The sequence below is a fragment of the Schistocerca americana genome, chromosome 7, assembly GCF_021461395.2.
Source record: "Schistocerca americana isolate TAMUIC-IGC-003095 chromosome 7, iqSchAmer2.1, whole genome shotgun sequence".
Classification (NCBI taxonomy): Eukaryota; Metazoa; Arthropoda; class Insecta; order Orthoptera; family Acrididae; genus Schistocerca; species Schistocerca americana.
The window spans coordinates 65,049,649-65,066,597 of NC_060125.1; the positions used below are offsets into that span (position 1 = coordinate 65,049,649).

The following is a 16,949-nucleotide window of genomic DNA, read 5'->3' on the forward strand; positions in this document are numbered from 1 at the left end:
AGCAACTACTGACTCTAATTATTTGTAGTGCTGGAACTTGATCACACTGCCAATGTGAAGGAGAAAGCTCACTTGTATATTTATTTTTTCATCCTCTATTATAAGTCTTCCATCCCTTCTGGATGAGAGTGGAATTAATAAACAGATTTGTAAGCTTGGTACAAATGCGCTCCACCAATGTCAGAAAATAGTATAGTAGTGTAAGCTTGGGGTCCCAACTTAACTTCTTCGTCTTAACGGAGATTCAGCGAGGTTGCTTTGAACGAGAGAGTGGTCAGATACCGTTGTGTAAAACGCAGGTAGTGACAGACTGCTCTTAAGGGTCAAAGTAGGAGCAACACTACCGACCAAGAACTTGTGAGCAACGCACGGATTTGTCAGGCTCTGAAATGTGTCTCAGAACAAAGTTTCAGTAACTCAGAGGCAGGTTCAGAGTTTTTCGTCATGAGATGGAACTGATAGGCGATAAGGAGTAGGCCTATCGTATCAATTTATTTGATCAATTTCGGGGGAAATTTCGCGGTGGAATGCTAGTTGTGAAATCTACTTTTTTCATGCTGATGTAGTTTGAATGGTCGACTTTGTTCTAGTTAAGGTGGTCCGATGATAAATGTCAGGTGTTAACTTCACTCTATTTATTAGGAGGTGGTACCAATGAACTTACTCATGTGTTTAACTCAGATTTTAGACGAGATTTCTTTGTATGAACTACGACCGGTGGGTACAGCCACCACGTGGTTTTGGAATCTGTTTTAGCGGAAGTGTACATCGAATTAGTTTTCACCAAGCTAACTGGTGCACAGAGAACGGATTGATCACGTAGCTTCTGAGAAGTTATCACGTGATTGTGATATGATAATTGGTTGGCATCTTACCGCCAAGTGTTTGTGAATTTAATGTAGATTCATTTTAACTATGGTAAGTATGTAGATCTTTCCGCACAGGATCCAATAGTACCATCCTGGACTGTATCCATCAAATACTTCAGATTTTGTGAGCTATCGAGTAATAGAGAATTTTGAAACGCTTACGCTACGTGGCCTATTATGTCCATGAGCTGGTGTCAACAGCATGAACGAGGCTTATGTAAGATGATTTGGGAACACAGTAGATAAGTAACTATGTCCTTATGTGTATGTTATTCAGCCCTTAATGTATTTCAAACGTATATGATGTATATGCTACTTCCATCTTGTGATAGTGACGAAAAGCTAATGCAGTCACATGAGCAGCTGCATAGCAGGTGCTAACTCTCTCTTTCTCTCGCCCCCCCTCTTTTGAACAACTCTAAGGCCTAGTCAGCACTAACATTACTATAAAATATGAAGAGTCCCATGCTTCTTTCTGCAGTGTTTATGAGTGGAAACGAATGTTACATCCTTTCATTCCCTCCTCCCACTCCCTCCATCCCCCCCATACCCTTTTCCAATGTGATTACGAACTGCTTAGATACGATTACAATTCGGTTGTTCCTTGAAAGTGTAGAATGTAAAGTTAGTTAGAAATCAATTTATAAGGTATTTCTTTCATTTTTAGAAAATTAGGGAGATCACACAATATTTATAATAAAACAGATTTAGACGAAAGTTTACAATTTATGAGAAAGCACGGTACAATGAAGTATTGCGCCCTTCTCTCGGGTGTGCAGACTTGTGTGAGGACTTACGTTGTCATGGAAAGGAAGTTCATATGATTTTTTGTGGAGACGAAACACTGAAGTCGTTTCTTCTATTTTCTGAGGGTATCACAATATGCTTTAGGGCTGATCATAGCACCGTGAAGTTGGCAGTCAAACAGCACAGCCCCTCCAGAGACCCACCGTGACTTTACCAGCTGACAGTGTGTCTTTGAAAAATGAAATGGCTCTGAGCACTATGGGACTTAAGTTCTGTGGTCATCAGTCCCCTAGAACTTAGAACTACTTAAACCTAACTAACCTAAGGACATCACACACATCCATGCCCGAGGCAGGATTCGAACCTGCGACCGTAGCGGTCGCGCGGTTCTAGACTGAAACGCCTAGAACCGCTCGGCCACCTCGGCCGGCTGCGGCTTTGAACTTTTTCTTCGGAGCAGAGGTCTGGTAAGGCACAGGCATATCCGCACAAATGGTCCTTCGTTGTTCTTAATGGTCTTCTGTTAGGCGGTGAGAAACCCAGAGAGCACACAATTCTCTATTTACATCTACTAGTAGATGAGTGTGTCAGCTATACCAACTGAGATATCCAGTCGAGCAGCGAGGTGATAGTGTGATGTGTCTTGGTCTCCTGACATTCATTTCTTACATATTCCCTTCTCACAATCGTATTCTGCACATCAAGACGCTTCATTCGAACCCAAACTCCATAAGGTAGAGTCAATTTTGTATGAATTCATGTAAGCGATATGCAAATCTAATAAGTAAATCGCAAGTGCGCACCGAGGTTGAAATAGTCGAGGCTGGTGTACACAACATGACGGCCACAGGAATTTTCGTTCTAAAGAGGCAACCAGCCTGCTGGGAGGCGCATCCCTTCAGATGGGTGTGCAAGACACACCTACTTTGGCCTGAGCGACCGCCCAGAGAGAGGATAGCTTTTGCCAGAGCGAAGGGATAACGACCCCTGTGTTCGACTGAAAAGCAAATTCTGCTACATATTGTGTGGGAGCGCCCAGAAGACGCATTTGTTGATGGACCGTCTGCGTAGTTACGGAGTTCTCACAGGAGGACAGTATTCGCCTAACAGAGATGCTACATATTTCCACATTGGTCGACTTACACGAAACGTCATTCTTCCATTTAAAAGAGCAACTCTGACTGGCGGAATATTTCCGACGCAAAAGAGCCAGATGAGTGAGGGAAGATAACGAATGATATACCCTTGGAATTTTTCCAGAAAAAGGGGCCGTTCCGTTGTCGCTCTTGGAGCGGGAACACGTAGCGAGAGCGAGTGCGCTCGTATGTGTATGCAAAGAGCGAGGAACAAAGTCTCTCCTCAGTACTTCACTGGGAGGTCACCTCTGTCGTTAGCGAATTGGAGTGATACTCTATATTGAGTCGCTCGCAATTAAGCAATTAAGCATTGTTCACTGTGTGGGCCGCCACACTTATTGCGCGGTGCGAACACGGACAGAGTACTAGTTAAATGCTTGCGAGTGAATATTGAGTGGCATCAGGGTGAACTGGTTATTTGATCGGTGTACCATGCCAATAGTTAGACCAGGGGCGGATAGGAGTCCTTGACTTCATCAAGGTATAGGGAGAGTTTGATTGGTGAAGGTCAATCCAGATAGAAAGAGATAGTTGTGTTATTAGTCAGCAGCGTGTGAGGCAAGCAGCAGTCGTCGCAGCTCACGGTATTGTGTGCTACAGTGTATGCGAGCCCCAGCTGTCTTCCATAACAGTACACTCCATTACATTTCTCACGCAACAGCCTTGACCGTACGTTGTTGAAGTTGTGTAGGCGCGGTTCTCAGCCATTCTGCCGAGTAAATAACATTCTTAAAAAAAGGGAGAAAAGAACCTTTCCATACTTTGTAAAATAATAGCATTCCTATGCATAAGAGGCAATCTACTGTTGTGAAAAGAACCAAGAAATTTATTATTTTATAAGAAAAAGTTTCACTTGATTTCTCAGAATTTTTGCAATAAATAATATTTTTTGTTCATTTAATGTTTTTCTTACACTAACGAGCAATACTCCAGTACTCAAGTATTCCACCAGTTAGGTAAGAATATAGAACGCTTTTGTGTCTTTTTCTTACAGTGGACGACTCCAGAAGATATGTGTTGCTCAATGTTTTTCAAGCAGTTCTTGTTGGTACATCAGGAGGGTCTGTCTGACTTCTGTAGTAGTGTGAGGTGGAAATTGTTTCTTTCAGGAGCCAAAGGGTACTTGTTGGATTAATCCATTGTGCAACTTGACAAAAATAAAACCCACACACTCACAATAGTTTCCGCAAGTTCCAACACTCCAGGAGCCACAGCTGCGTGCGGCTGTCCGGAAGGCGGCATATCGGAAAAGTTTAGCGACCTTGTTGCGATGGCGACACACGCCGCTCAACGATTCGCCTTGCTTTTGTTCACTACCAGGTCTCCGTCGACATTCTGCAAGCGCTCTGGTTTTCCGCGAAAAGAAATTCATCTACAGCTCTCTGCTTGGAACGCATCTCTGTTGCAGACGCCATTTTGAAGGCTACATATAGCGCCGCCATCTGCCTAAACTTCACTAAACTATGGGGGCTAGAGAGGCAGTTCTCCACGATGTCCCACAACAAATTCCACATTTTTCAGCTCAAATTATCCGAGAAGAAAAGTGTTGCATTCCCTTCTGAACGCCCATATTACATCACTAAAGGGATAAATTTCCGATTTGCAGACTGTCTATACAACGGCTTCCAAGACAGAAAAATTTGATTTGCAATATTTCATGTAATTATTGACAAAATTTCGAAATTTGAAATGCTGTCATATTCTATTGATTAAGAGGCATAATGAAGGCTGAAGTTTCAACATAAAAATCAAGTATTAAAGTTAGAAACTGTGTATGTATCTTGGGGCAGCGTATGCCACGGCGCGCAAACTGCTCAGACTATATTCATCGAGTATTAGAGGAGGAAAGCACTCAGAGACTTCCAATGAACTCTGGGGAATACGGCAGGTGCGTTAGAGCAACGTTTCGAAATATGTTTTGTCGAGTTTTGCGACATGGGATCGAGCATTCTCATGCTGCAAAATTACCTTTTTGTTACTATCGCTTTATTGTGCGCGTTTGCCTTCCAGTGATCGGCTGAAACGCATTAACTGCTTTCAATAACGATCTCCTGTGATTGTTTCTGTCCGTTTGAGTAGCTCCGAAAGCTCTCTTTCAACCACCACCACTCCGGTCTTCACAGTTCTTGAAGCGCTGAAGCACGTTCTTTGGCTAATAGATGCCTCGCTATAGATCTTACCCAGAATTTTAGACATCTCAGCCACAGATTTCTTAAGTAACATCAGAAAATTGAAACTTCACGCAAATGACGTGAAATGCGCTCGTATCTTGACATACTCAATCGAGAATAACGTCTTGATGCAGTCACAACTCGACTAATATTTTGATAGCGTTATGTTTACAAATGACTAAGCTTCTTGCATGACACTGATGACGTACCAGCTGCAGCAATACAGCCGGCCGCTGTGGCCGAGAGGATCTATGCGCTTCAGTCCGAAACCGCGCTGCTGCTACGGTCGCAGGTTCGAATCCTGCCTCGGGCATGGAAGTTTGTGATGTCCTTAGGTATAAGTACACTACTGGCCATTAAAATTGCTACACCACGAAGACGGAGTGCTACAGACGCGAAATTTAACCGACAGGAAGATGATGCTGTGATATGCAAATGATAAGCTCTTCAGAGCATTCACACAAGGTTGGCGCCGGTGGTGACGCCTACAATGTGCTGACATGAGGAAAGTTTCCAACCGATTTCTCATACACAAACAGCAGTTGACCGGCGTTGCCTCGTGTAAGGAGGAGAAATGCGTGCCACCACGTTTCCGATTTTGATAAAGGTCAGATTGTAGCCTATCGCGATTGCGGTTTATCGTATCGCGACATTGCTGCTCGCGTTAGTCGAGATCCAATGACTGTTAGCATAATATGGAATCGTTGGGTTCCGGAGGGTAATACGGAACGCCGTGGTGGATCCCAACGGCCTTGTATCACTAGCAGTCGAGATCACAGGCATCTTACCCGCATGGCTGTAACGGACCGTGCAGCCACGTCTCGATACCTGAGTCAACAGATGGCGACGTTTCCAAGACAACAACCATCTGCACGAACAGTTCGACGACGTTTGCAGCAGCATGGACTATCAGCTCGGAGACCGTGGCTGAGGTTACCCTTGACGCTGCAACGAGGGTGCACGATTGGCAAAACGTCATTTTTTCGGATGAATCCAGGTTCTGTTTACAGCATCATGATGACCCCATCCGTGTTTGGCAAAATCGCGGTGAACGCACTTTGGAAGCTGTGTTCGTCATCGCCATACTGGCGTATCACCTGGCGTGATGGTATGGGGTGCCATTGGTTACACGTCTCGATCTCCTCTTGTTCGCATTGACGGCACTTTGAACAGTGTTACGACCGGTGGCTCTACCCTTCATTCGATCCCTTCAAAACCCTACATTTCAGCAGGATAATGCCCGACTGCATGTTGCAGGTCCTGTACGGGCCTTTCTGGATACAGAAAATGTTCGACTGCTGCCCTGGCCAGCACATTGTCCAGATCTCTCACCAACTCAAAACGTCTGCCGAGGAACTGGCTCGTCACAATACGCCAGCACTACTCTTGATGAACTGTGGTATCGTGTTGAAGCTGCATGGGCAGCTGTACCTGTATACACCATTCAAGCTCTGTTTGCCTCAATGCCCAGGCGTATCAAGGCCGTTATTACGGCCAGAGGTGGTTGTTCTGGGTACTGATTTCTCAGGATCTATACACCCAAATTGCGTGAAAATGTAATCACATGTCAGTTCTAGTATAATATGTTTGTCTAATAAATACCCATTTATCATCTGCATTTCTTCTTGGTGTAGCAATTTTAATGGACAGTAGTGTAGTTCTAAGTCTAGGGGATTGATGACCTCAGATGTTAAGTCCCATAGTGCTTGGAGCCATTTGAACTGCCGTCTATTGCAAATCGGCGGAAGCAAATCTGTAGACCAAATAATAGTCTTTGCACCTGAGGAACGCAATCTTTTACACTCCGTGTGATAACTGTAATAAAAATAACAACATAATTCACGTACATTTCAAAAACAATTAATAAGCTGTATTTCAAAGAAAGAAAAGTAGACTGATCAGCCAGAACATTATGACCTGGTATGTCAATCTTTGGTGCAGATAACAGCGACGGCGCGTCACCGCATGGAAGCAATGAGGCGTGTGTTGGTCCCTGGCGGGAGTTGGCACCACATTTGCACGTACGTCACAGAGTTCTCGTGAATTCCGGAGAGGGCCCGATGAGTTCTGAGCCACTTTCAGTCACATCCCAGATGCGTTCGATCGGGTTCAGATCTAGTGAGTGGGAGTACCAGCACGTCAATTGGAACTCGCCAGTGTATTAGAATCACCCATCACACGCCTGGCCTTGTAATATGGCACATTACCTTGTTCTAAAATGCCACTCCCATCAGGAATCATGACCATCATTAAGAGGTGTACGTGGTCGCCAACCTGTGTACGATACTCCTTGGCCGTCAAGGAGCCTTGCACGAGGTCCACTGGAGCCACGGATGCTCACGTGGACGTTCCCCACAACATAATGGAGCCGCCGCCAGCTTGTCTGTGTCCCGCATTACAGGTGTCAAGAACCTGTTCCCCTGGAAGATGACGGATTCGCGCTGTCCCATCGCCATGATGAAGAAGGTGTCGGGATTTATCAGACAGCGCAAAGCTCTGCCACTGCGCCAAAGACAAGTGCCGATTGTCACGTGTCCGTTTCGATGATGATAATGATGTTTGGTTTGTGGGGCGCTCAACTGCGCGGTTATCAGCGCCCATACAAATTCCCAACCTTTGCTGAGCCCAATCTCGCCACTTTCATGGATGATGATGAAACGATGAGGACAACACCCAGTCATCTCGAGGCACGTGAAAGTTCCTGACCCCTCCGGGAATCGAAGTCTCCGTCCTCGGGAAGCGAGAACGTGACTGCGAGACCACGAGATGCGGACATATCCGTTTCGGTCATAATTGCCGATGTTGTGGTGTTAACATTTGTACATATATGGGTCGTCGGCTGCAGCGGCTCGTCATTAGGATTGTTCGACGCTCTTTTTTGTTCAGACACACTTGTACTCTGAAACTTCCTGGAAGATTAAAACTGTCTGCCGGATCGAGACTCGAATTCGGGACCTTTGCATTTCGCCGACAAGTGCTCTACCATCTGAACTACCCAAGCAGGACTAACGACCCGTCCTCAAAGCTTCAATTTTGGCTGTACCTCGTCTCCTACTTTCCTAACTTCACAGAAGCTCTTCTGCGAACCTTGCACAACTCTCATCTGCGAACCTTGCAGAACTCTCTTCTGCGAACCTTGCAGAACTCTCTTCTGTGAACCTTGCAGAACTAGCATTCCTAGAAGAAAGGATATTGCGGTGACATGGCTTACCCACACACAGCCTGGGGGATGTTGCCAGGATGAGATTCTCATTCTGCAGCGGAGTGTGCGCCGATATGAAACTTTCTGGCAGACTACCGTCGCAGGTTCGAATCCTGCCTCGGGCATGGATGTGTGTGATGTCCTTAGGTTAGTTAGGTTTAATTAGTCCCAAGTTCTAGGTGACTGATGACCTCAGAAGTTAAATCGCATAGTGCTCAGAGCCATTTGAACCATTTGGACTTTCCTGGTAGATTAAAATTGTGCCGGCCGAAGTGGCCGAACGGTTCTATGCGCTACAGTCTCGAACCGCGCGACCGCTACGGGCGCAGGTTCGAATCCTGCCTCCGGCATGGATGTATGTGATGTCCTTAGGTTAGTTAGGTTTAAGTAGTTCTAAGTTATAGGGGACTGATGACCTCAGAAGTTAAGTCTCATAGTGCTCAGAGCCAGCCAGATTAAAATTGTGTGGCGAACCGAGACTCAAACTTGGGACCTTTTGCGGGCAATTGCTCTACCATCGGAGCTACCTTTTTTTTTTTTTTTTTTTTACTAGATCTTTATTGTGACAATGGTACACCATGCAGTCTACCTGGCATTCACAGTACCAAATCCCTGTGTGGTGTCACCGCCAGACACCACACTTGCTAGGTGGTAGCTTAAATCGGCCGCGGTCCATTTAGTACATGTCGGACCCGCGTGTCGCCACTGTGTGATCACAGACCGAGCGCCACCACAAGGCAGGTCTCGAGATACAGAATAGCACTCGCCCCAGTTGTACGGCGACTTTACTAGCGACTGCACTGACGAAGCCTTTCTCTCATTTGCCGAGAGACAGTTAGAATAGCCTTCAGCTAAGTCCATGGCTACGACCTAGCAAGGCGCCATTAACCGTATCTGAAGATAGTCTTATTTGTATTATCAAGAGCGATGTACCACAAGGATGGAATAAAGATAAGTATTCGAGGAGCTGCATACTTTTCTTATTAGCATTCAATACTTATCCTGTTCCAGAATTCACGCCCGTCTGCGTTAGACAGCTTCCATTTCGGCCTCCTCTATCTACAAGGTGTTGACACATTTACCAACACATCATTGGCGACGAAACAACGGAAAGGGTCTTGTTCTTTCTAATTGCTTACATTTACTTGTGTCATGGCTTCGCCACAATCTCCAGATGTACTGTCCGAATTTTATCACTTGCAGAATCAGCAGACGCAGGCGTTATTGGATGCCCTTGGACAGCTCGTCCAGGGTCAACGTGCCCTTCAAACCGATGCGGCAGCCGCCGCTTCACCGCTACCGCAGCAACAACATGCAGTTGCACCGCCTTTTAGGCCCTACGACCCAGACGTGGAATCGTGGATCGAGTGGTCCCACCAGTTAGGATTTGATCTCGCCGCCTACAGAATTCAAGGTAATGAGCGGCAGCCATTTTTGCTTTCATGTGTAGGTGTGTCCATCTACCGTGTGATAGTGAAATTGTTTCCCCGACGCGACGTAGCAACTCTGTCATATGACGAAATTTTGTCGGCATTGGACGCCTATTTCAAAGAAACAGTTAATGTAGTTGCAAAAAGGTATACTTTCTTTCGTACAAAACGTACGGCCGGTCAAACTAATAGGGAGTGGGTAGCAACATTGCAAGGACTTACTAGGGACTGTGCATTTGAATGTGACTGTGGACTTCCTTATTCAGATACAATGGTACGTGATGCAATTGCACAGAATGTTTCTGATGTTCGCATACGGGAGCAAATTTTGAAACTAGTTAATCCCTCCCTTCAACAAGAGATAGACATATTGGATAGGCAAGACACACTTGACTGTGCTCAGGAATCTTTTGAAACTTCGCCAGCCGTGTGTAACATTAACCGGCCCGCTGGGCGCGCTGCGCGGCCCGGTAACCTGCCCTCGCGCACTTCGACGCAGCTGCCGCCGCGCTCTAAACCAGGTGTGCCGCGCCAGCACACAAATGCAGTGAAATCATGCCCGCGGTGTGCAACTAGACATTCACGTGAACATTGCCCGTCACGCCAAGCTATTTGCTTTTTCTGCAATAAAAAAGGACATGTTCAAAGTGTTTGCCAGAAAAAGCTCAGATCAGACACTCTTAATCATTCCAGGCCCTTTGCTTCGCGCCAGAATCGAACCAAGGACGCTCAGACTCGCGAACCTGCGCCCATGGACATTCATGTAGTTAATTCCGCTTCGTCCAGTGCCACTTTCTCTACCAGTGACTGTGTTCGTCCCACAAAAAGTGTGCGTCGACGTCGCCGGAAATCACGTCAAGTAGCAAGTGATGCTGTACCTGTATCAGTTCAAATTGCACGAGACAGTCGCTCTTGTCGTCAGCAGGACAATAAACTTTTTGTAGATTTGGACTTTAATGGCAAGGTTATTCCATTCCAGCTCGATACCGGAGCTGCTGTTTCATTGCTCAATCACGACACGCACAAACAACTGGGCAAACCTCCATTGCGTGCCGCAAATGTTCAGTTAAAAAGTTATTCAGGACAGCTTATCCCTGTGTTAGGACAGTGCACTCTTCTTGCAACATATAAGGGACAAACAAAACTTGTGTCATTTTACGTTCTTCGTTCTTCTACTGCAGTGAACTTGTTTGGTTTGGATTTATTTCAATTGTTTAACATGTCTATAGTAAATCAGGGCCTATCAGTGAATCAGACTGTGCCTTCAGACAGTGTTTCTCGTCTGTGTGAAGAATTTGCAGACATTTTTGCACCGGGCTTAGGTTGCGCTAAAAACTATGAAGCACATTTGGAACTGAAAGTAAACGCACAACCGAAATTTTTCCGAGCACGCAATGTTCCCCACGCATTGCGTGATGAGGTCGCAAGAACATTAAACGATTTAGAATCACAGGGTGTAATTGAACGTGTGCAAGCTTCTCTCTGGGCCTCACCCTTAGTAATTTTGACAAAACCTTCCGGAAAATTGAGACTTTGTGTGGACTTCAAGGCAACAGTGAATCCACAATTAGTGATTGCAACTTATCCTTTACCATGCCCGGAAGATCTTTTTGATAAACTGTGCCCGGGTAAATATTTTTCGAAGTTGGACCTAGCAGATGCGTACTTGCAAATACCAGTGGACGAAGAATCCCAGCGCGTCTTGGTGGTTAACACGCATCTTGGATTGTACAGGTTCAAAAGACTGCCATTCGGGTGTGCATCCGCCCCTGCATTGTTTCAGCAATATTTACAAACTATTTGTGCGTCGGTCCCTGCTGCTGCGACCTATCTGGACGATATTGTGATCTCCGGAAAGACAGCCGACGAGCATTTAGCACACCTACGAACATTCTTTCAGGTATTGCGACAAAATGGTCTTCGCTTGCGGAAGGAAAAAATGTGTGTTTTTTGCTCGTGACTTACCATACCTGGGCCGTGTCATCAATGCCCAAGGCATACATCCGAGTCCAGAGCACCTCCGTGCCATACAAGATTTGCCTTCACCACAAAATGTGAAACAGCTACAGAGTGTGTTGGGTAAAATTAACTATTATCATCGCTTTCTGCGCAATGCCTCTTCCATTTCCGCTCCGCTTCATAGCTTACGTCGTAAAGGTGTTCCGTTCGTCTGGACGACGGAATGCGAACGCGCCTTTCGCCAGTTGAAGTCGGCGTTGCTTTCTAATACTTGCCTTACGCCATTCGATCCCCAGAAACCCCTTTTGTTAATGGTAGATGCATCGGATTTCGGGATCGGTGCTGTGCTTGCGCACAAAGTTGGCTCGCATGATCGCCCTATTGCCTTTGCGTCCAAATTGCTCTCGTCTGCGCAACGAAATTATTCCCAGATAGAGAAAGAAGCTTTGGCTCTCGTATTTGGTGTTACTAAGTTCCATGATTTCTTGTATGGTCGTCACTTTACCATCATCACAGACCACAAACCTTTGACGTCGCTTTTCCATCCGAACAAGCCTGTACCTCCGCGTACAGCGCAGAAATTCATTCGCTGGTCTATTTTCCTCTCGCAGTACCGCTACGATATCTTGTATCGGTCCACTGCTAAGCACGGAAACGCCGATGCGTTGTCCCGTTTGCCTGTTGCTGAGGATAAAGCATTCGATTCTTCCAAACTTGCTTGCATGTTCATTGATTCGGAAACCGATGAAGTGGTCGAATCGTTTCCGATTTATTTTCATCGTGTAGCTACAGCCACAGCTGCTGACCCTGTCCTTGCTACCGTTTTGCGTTTTGTTGCTACGCAATGGCCTTTGTCAAAGTCTTGGATCGAGGATCCGTTGGTTCGCCGATTTTTTGCTCATAAGGAGAGACTTTTTGTTCGACGTGGTGTTTTGTTGTTGCGTTCTCATAATGATCAGTCCAGAGTCGTGGTCCCACGTTCGTTACAGTCCTCTGTCTTACGGCTTCTTCACCAAGGACATTGGGGTATAGTGCGAACGAAACAACTTGCTCGTCAGCACTGTACTTGGTTCGGAATCGATGCTGCGATTACGAATATGTGTTCTTCTTGCATGGCGTGTGCCGAACAACAATCCGCACCGCCGCGGAAAGTCTTTGCATGGCCAAAAGCCACCTTCCCCTTGGCAACGCTTGCACATCGATTATTTTGCTGGTCCATTCTGGAATGCTCGATGGTTGGTTCTGGTAGATGCCTTCAGTAATTTTCCTTTTGTTGTCCGGATGTCTTCCACGACGTCATCTGCCACCATCCAAGCGTTGTCTGCTATCTTTTGCATTGAAGGTCTTCCGCAGACTATTGTTTCCGACAATGGCCCACAATTCATGTCCGCAGAATTTCAGTCATTCTGCCAGGCCAATGGTATTCAACATCTGACATCCGCGCCGTTTTCGCCTCAGTCAAACGGTGCCGCTGAACGATTGGTCCGGACTTTCAAGTCACAGATGTTGAAGTTGCAAGAGTCGCATTCTCGGGAGGACGCATTGTTGCTCTTTTTGTCTTCGTATCGCTCTCAGCCCCGAGATGGTCGCTCGCCGGCTGAGTTGCTCCACGGTCGTCCTCATCGAACCTTGATGTCTTTGCTGCATCCGCCGCATCAGGTTCCTGTGCAGCGGCAGACTTCTGCTTTTGCTCCAGGCGACGTTGTTTTTATCGCAACTATCGAGGTTCACGGCGTTGGCTCGCAGGGCGCATTCTTCGCTGTGTCGGCCGCGCGATGTATTTGGTTTTGGGGGCCTCTGGTGAGGTGCGTCGGCATCTCAATCAGCTGCGCCTCTGTCGTCGCACGGGTTCTGCCGCTCCCCGTCTGCTTTCAGCGACGGTGCCGTCCGGTCAGCGCCCTGGGGACCCATCTACTGGCTCGCCTCATCCCCAGGTGTTACCGACGATGCCTTCCATTTTGCCCCATGGCGACGCGCCGCCGCAGCCGCCGCCGCCGCCGCCTGTCCTCCAGCCGGCGCCGCCCGCATTCGACGCTTCGCTGCAGCCGCCAAGCGCCTCCCCGGGTCGCGCGCCGCCGATCGCTTCCCGTGACCAGCTGTCCTCCGCCATGGCACTCTTGCCCGATCCGGACCACATGACGTCATCGCGCGTCGGGTACCCCGACGCAATGGAGGTCGACCCTTCGGCCCCTCCTGTCTCTTTACGGGCGCATACACCACATGTTGACGTGCACCCTGGACTAGGTTTTCAGGCGTTTCCTAGCTCCCCTCGGACCGAATGGCCGGGTGCGGGTGACAGCCTCGCCTGTTGTTAGGCTCCCCACCTCATCGCATACGTCAACATGGGGTCCTCCCCACGGCGGGCGGAAGCCTTATAACACGACCGTTCGCCGATTTGCGGGGGAGGAATGTGGTGTCACCGCCAGACACCACACTTGCTAGGTGGTAGCTTAAATCGGCCGCGGTCCATTTAGTACATGTCGGACCCGCGTGTCGCCACTGTGTGATCGCAGACCGAGCGCCACCACAAGGCAGGTCTCGAGATACGGAACAGCACTCGCCCCAGTTGTACGACGACTTTGCTAGCGACTACACTGACGAAGCCTTTCTCTCATTTGCCGAGAGACAGTTAGAATAGCCTTCAGCTAAGTCCATGGCTACGACCTAGCAAGGCGCCATTAACCGTATCTGAAGATAGTCTTATTTGTATTATCAAGAGCGATGTACCACAAGGATGGAATAAAGATAAGTATTCGAGGAGCTGCATACTTTTCTTATTAGCATTCAATACTTATCCTGTTCCAGAATTCACGCCCGTCTGCGTTAGATAGCTTCCATATCGGCCTCCTCTATCTACAAGGTGTTGGCACATTTGCCAACACATCACCCTGTTATAGCAATTTGACAATTAGTGAAGCAAAAATTTTAATAACATTTATATGGAATGTGCAGCTTTCTGATTTTACAGTGAAAGTAACATTCACTTTCAAAAAGTAAATCAAGATGTAATTTATTTGTATTTACCTATCACTGTTATATAAAAATTGAACAAAATATGAACATTTTGTTTTCTGAATTTGTGATACAGTTCACACAAACTATAGAAATTAATTGGACAGTTCCAAATCGTATTTCCACGCACATGTATCTGCAGTAAAATTTCTTGCTCTACTCAACACACTATTGAAGTGCTCATAAATAACTACATCCTTTGATAGACCCAACTTTAAGCAAACAAGGCACTTAAATATAGCACCTATCACACATTAATTTCTTCTTTTTAAGCAGCTGTAACACTTCACTTCAGGATAGCCACCAACAAACTCTTGTAGTCACCGGCACAGTCCTCCTATAACACATCACTTAATATTTAAAACACCACATTAAAAAAATGCACCAAAAAGTGCAATGAACAATTGTTTTCGAACATTCACCAATTATATGTGTTGATTAACCAAGCAGTGCAACCAAAAGCCTTTTGTAGTCACCACTAGTGTCCTCGTCAACACGGGTAGCAAGAGGCTTCTCATACATCTTGGCATATTCTTCAGCAATATCACCCAAGTCAATTTCTGAACGAGTTATGATGACTCTGATCAGAGTTTCGTCTTTGGTTCCCATACCTGCCATGGCATCATGCAGTCTCTCAGCGAAGTAACCAGTCTTATTCTTGACACATTTCACAATTGATAGGAAGCCATCTTCTAGACTGCCTTCACACTCCCTCTTTATTGCCTCTTCTATGTCATGACCAGCCAACTGCTCGTATTCATGGAAAACTCTTCGCAATTGTGTGTAACTCTGAGCTACCAAGATTTTGTTGAAGGTTGATTCACCAGTTCCCCACTGGGCCTCACCTGCTGCAAGAAGAGCTTCTGTATCTGCTTTGGCTGCACTTGGATCGACATCCTGGCTTTCTTCTCTGTTAGCCATCAACAGTGAAACAAGAAGCCTCTTGAAATGACCAGGTGTATCTCCCTGTATGTCAGATTCAAGGGAGGTTCCGTAAGTTTCTTCATAAACAGCTGAGATGGTTTAGATTCCATAGTTACTTAAAGTTCTTTAGCATAAAGATTTGGTAATAAAGTCACCAATGAAACAACAGCATCCTCAAAGTTACCACTGTATTCACTTTTCAGTTCACTGAGCAGATCCTACCCAAAAAGTGTCTTGAATTCTTCAGAAATTTCTAGTCTCTGAACAATGCTTCGCCTTGCCAGTACATCAATAATTGCTTGTTCATCTGTTCCAAAGCCTTTCGTAGCAGCACGCAGAGTTTCAGCATCTGCCTTTGCATCGAAAGGGTTTGCTGGGTAGATGGATGGGTTGCAATGAACTGAATAGTATTATCTTGAGCTCATTGTTGTATCTGTTGGTAGATCCTGGTAGGTGTGAACTTAGCGTCGAGCACTGCACCAAACACTCCTGTAATGAGGGATGGCCGCACAACCTCACGATGACTAGATGTGGTTTCGCCTTGTTTTGTTTTGAAGACACTCATCACAGCACTCCTCGAACACCCGACAAGTCGTGCAGCTTCGTACAGAGCCTCCGGGCCACTACGATATGCCGTCTGTAAACTTAGATAGATGGCACGCTCGCTGATACTACACTGCTGGCCACCGTAAATGCAACACCAAGAAAGACAAGAGGTAGCAGAACAAAATTTATTATGTAGATAAGATGTTGACCAAGTATCAAATGATTACGTTTACAGACGTCTGTGGCATGTGGTTCCTGCCAGAATCAGTAGCCAGAGTAGCCGCCATTGTTGGAGATCACCGCTGCCACACGTCTCGGCATTGAGTCAAAGAGACGTTGGATGTGTTCCTGGGGTACAGCAGCCCAAGCAGCTTCCACACTTTGCCAAAGATCATCTGGTGTGGCAGCTGGGGATATAATCTGGGTCACTCGTTGAGCAACCATGGACCACATGTTTTCTATCGGCGAAAGATCCGGAGAGCGAGCCGGCCAGGGAAGCAATTCAATCTGGTTATTGACGAAGAACCTTTGGACAATGCGTGCCACGTGTGGTCGCGCATTATCCTGTTGAAATATGGCTGTGGCCGAGCCCTGAAGGTAAGGAAGGACAACTGGCTCCAGCACCTCGGATATGTAGCGCCGGCTATTTAAAGTACCGGCAATGCGTACTAGAGGCGTGCGAGAGTAATATCCAATACCGCCCCATACCATAATACTCGGTGCAAGACCAGTGTGGCGGTGCATAATGCAGCTGTCCAGCATCCTCTCTCCACGGTGTCTCCACACTCGAATCCGACCATCGTGGTGCTGCAGACAGAAGCGTGCCTCGTCAGTAAAGACAACGTCATTCCATTCTGCCGTCCACATCCGTCTGTCATCACACCATTGGCGACGGAGACGTCTGTGGTTCTGCGTCAATGGTAGACGAAGCAATGGACGTCTTGCGGACAGAC

General features: G+C 46.7%; 1 pseudogene; it reads right to left on the reverse strand.

The window, feature by feature from the left end:
- Nucleotides 1-14,964: 14,964 nt before the first annotated feature.
- LOC124622348 lies at nt 14,965-15,875 on the reverse strand (annotated as a pseudogene).
- Nucleotides 15,876-16,949: the final 1,074 nt, after the last annotated feature.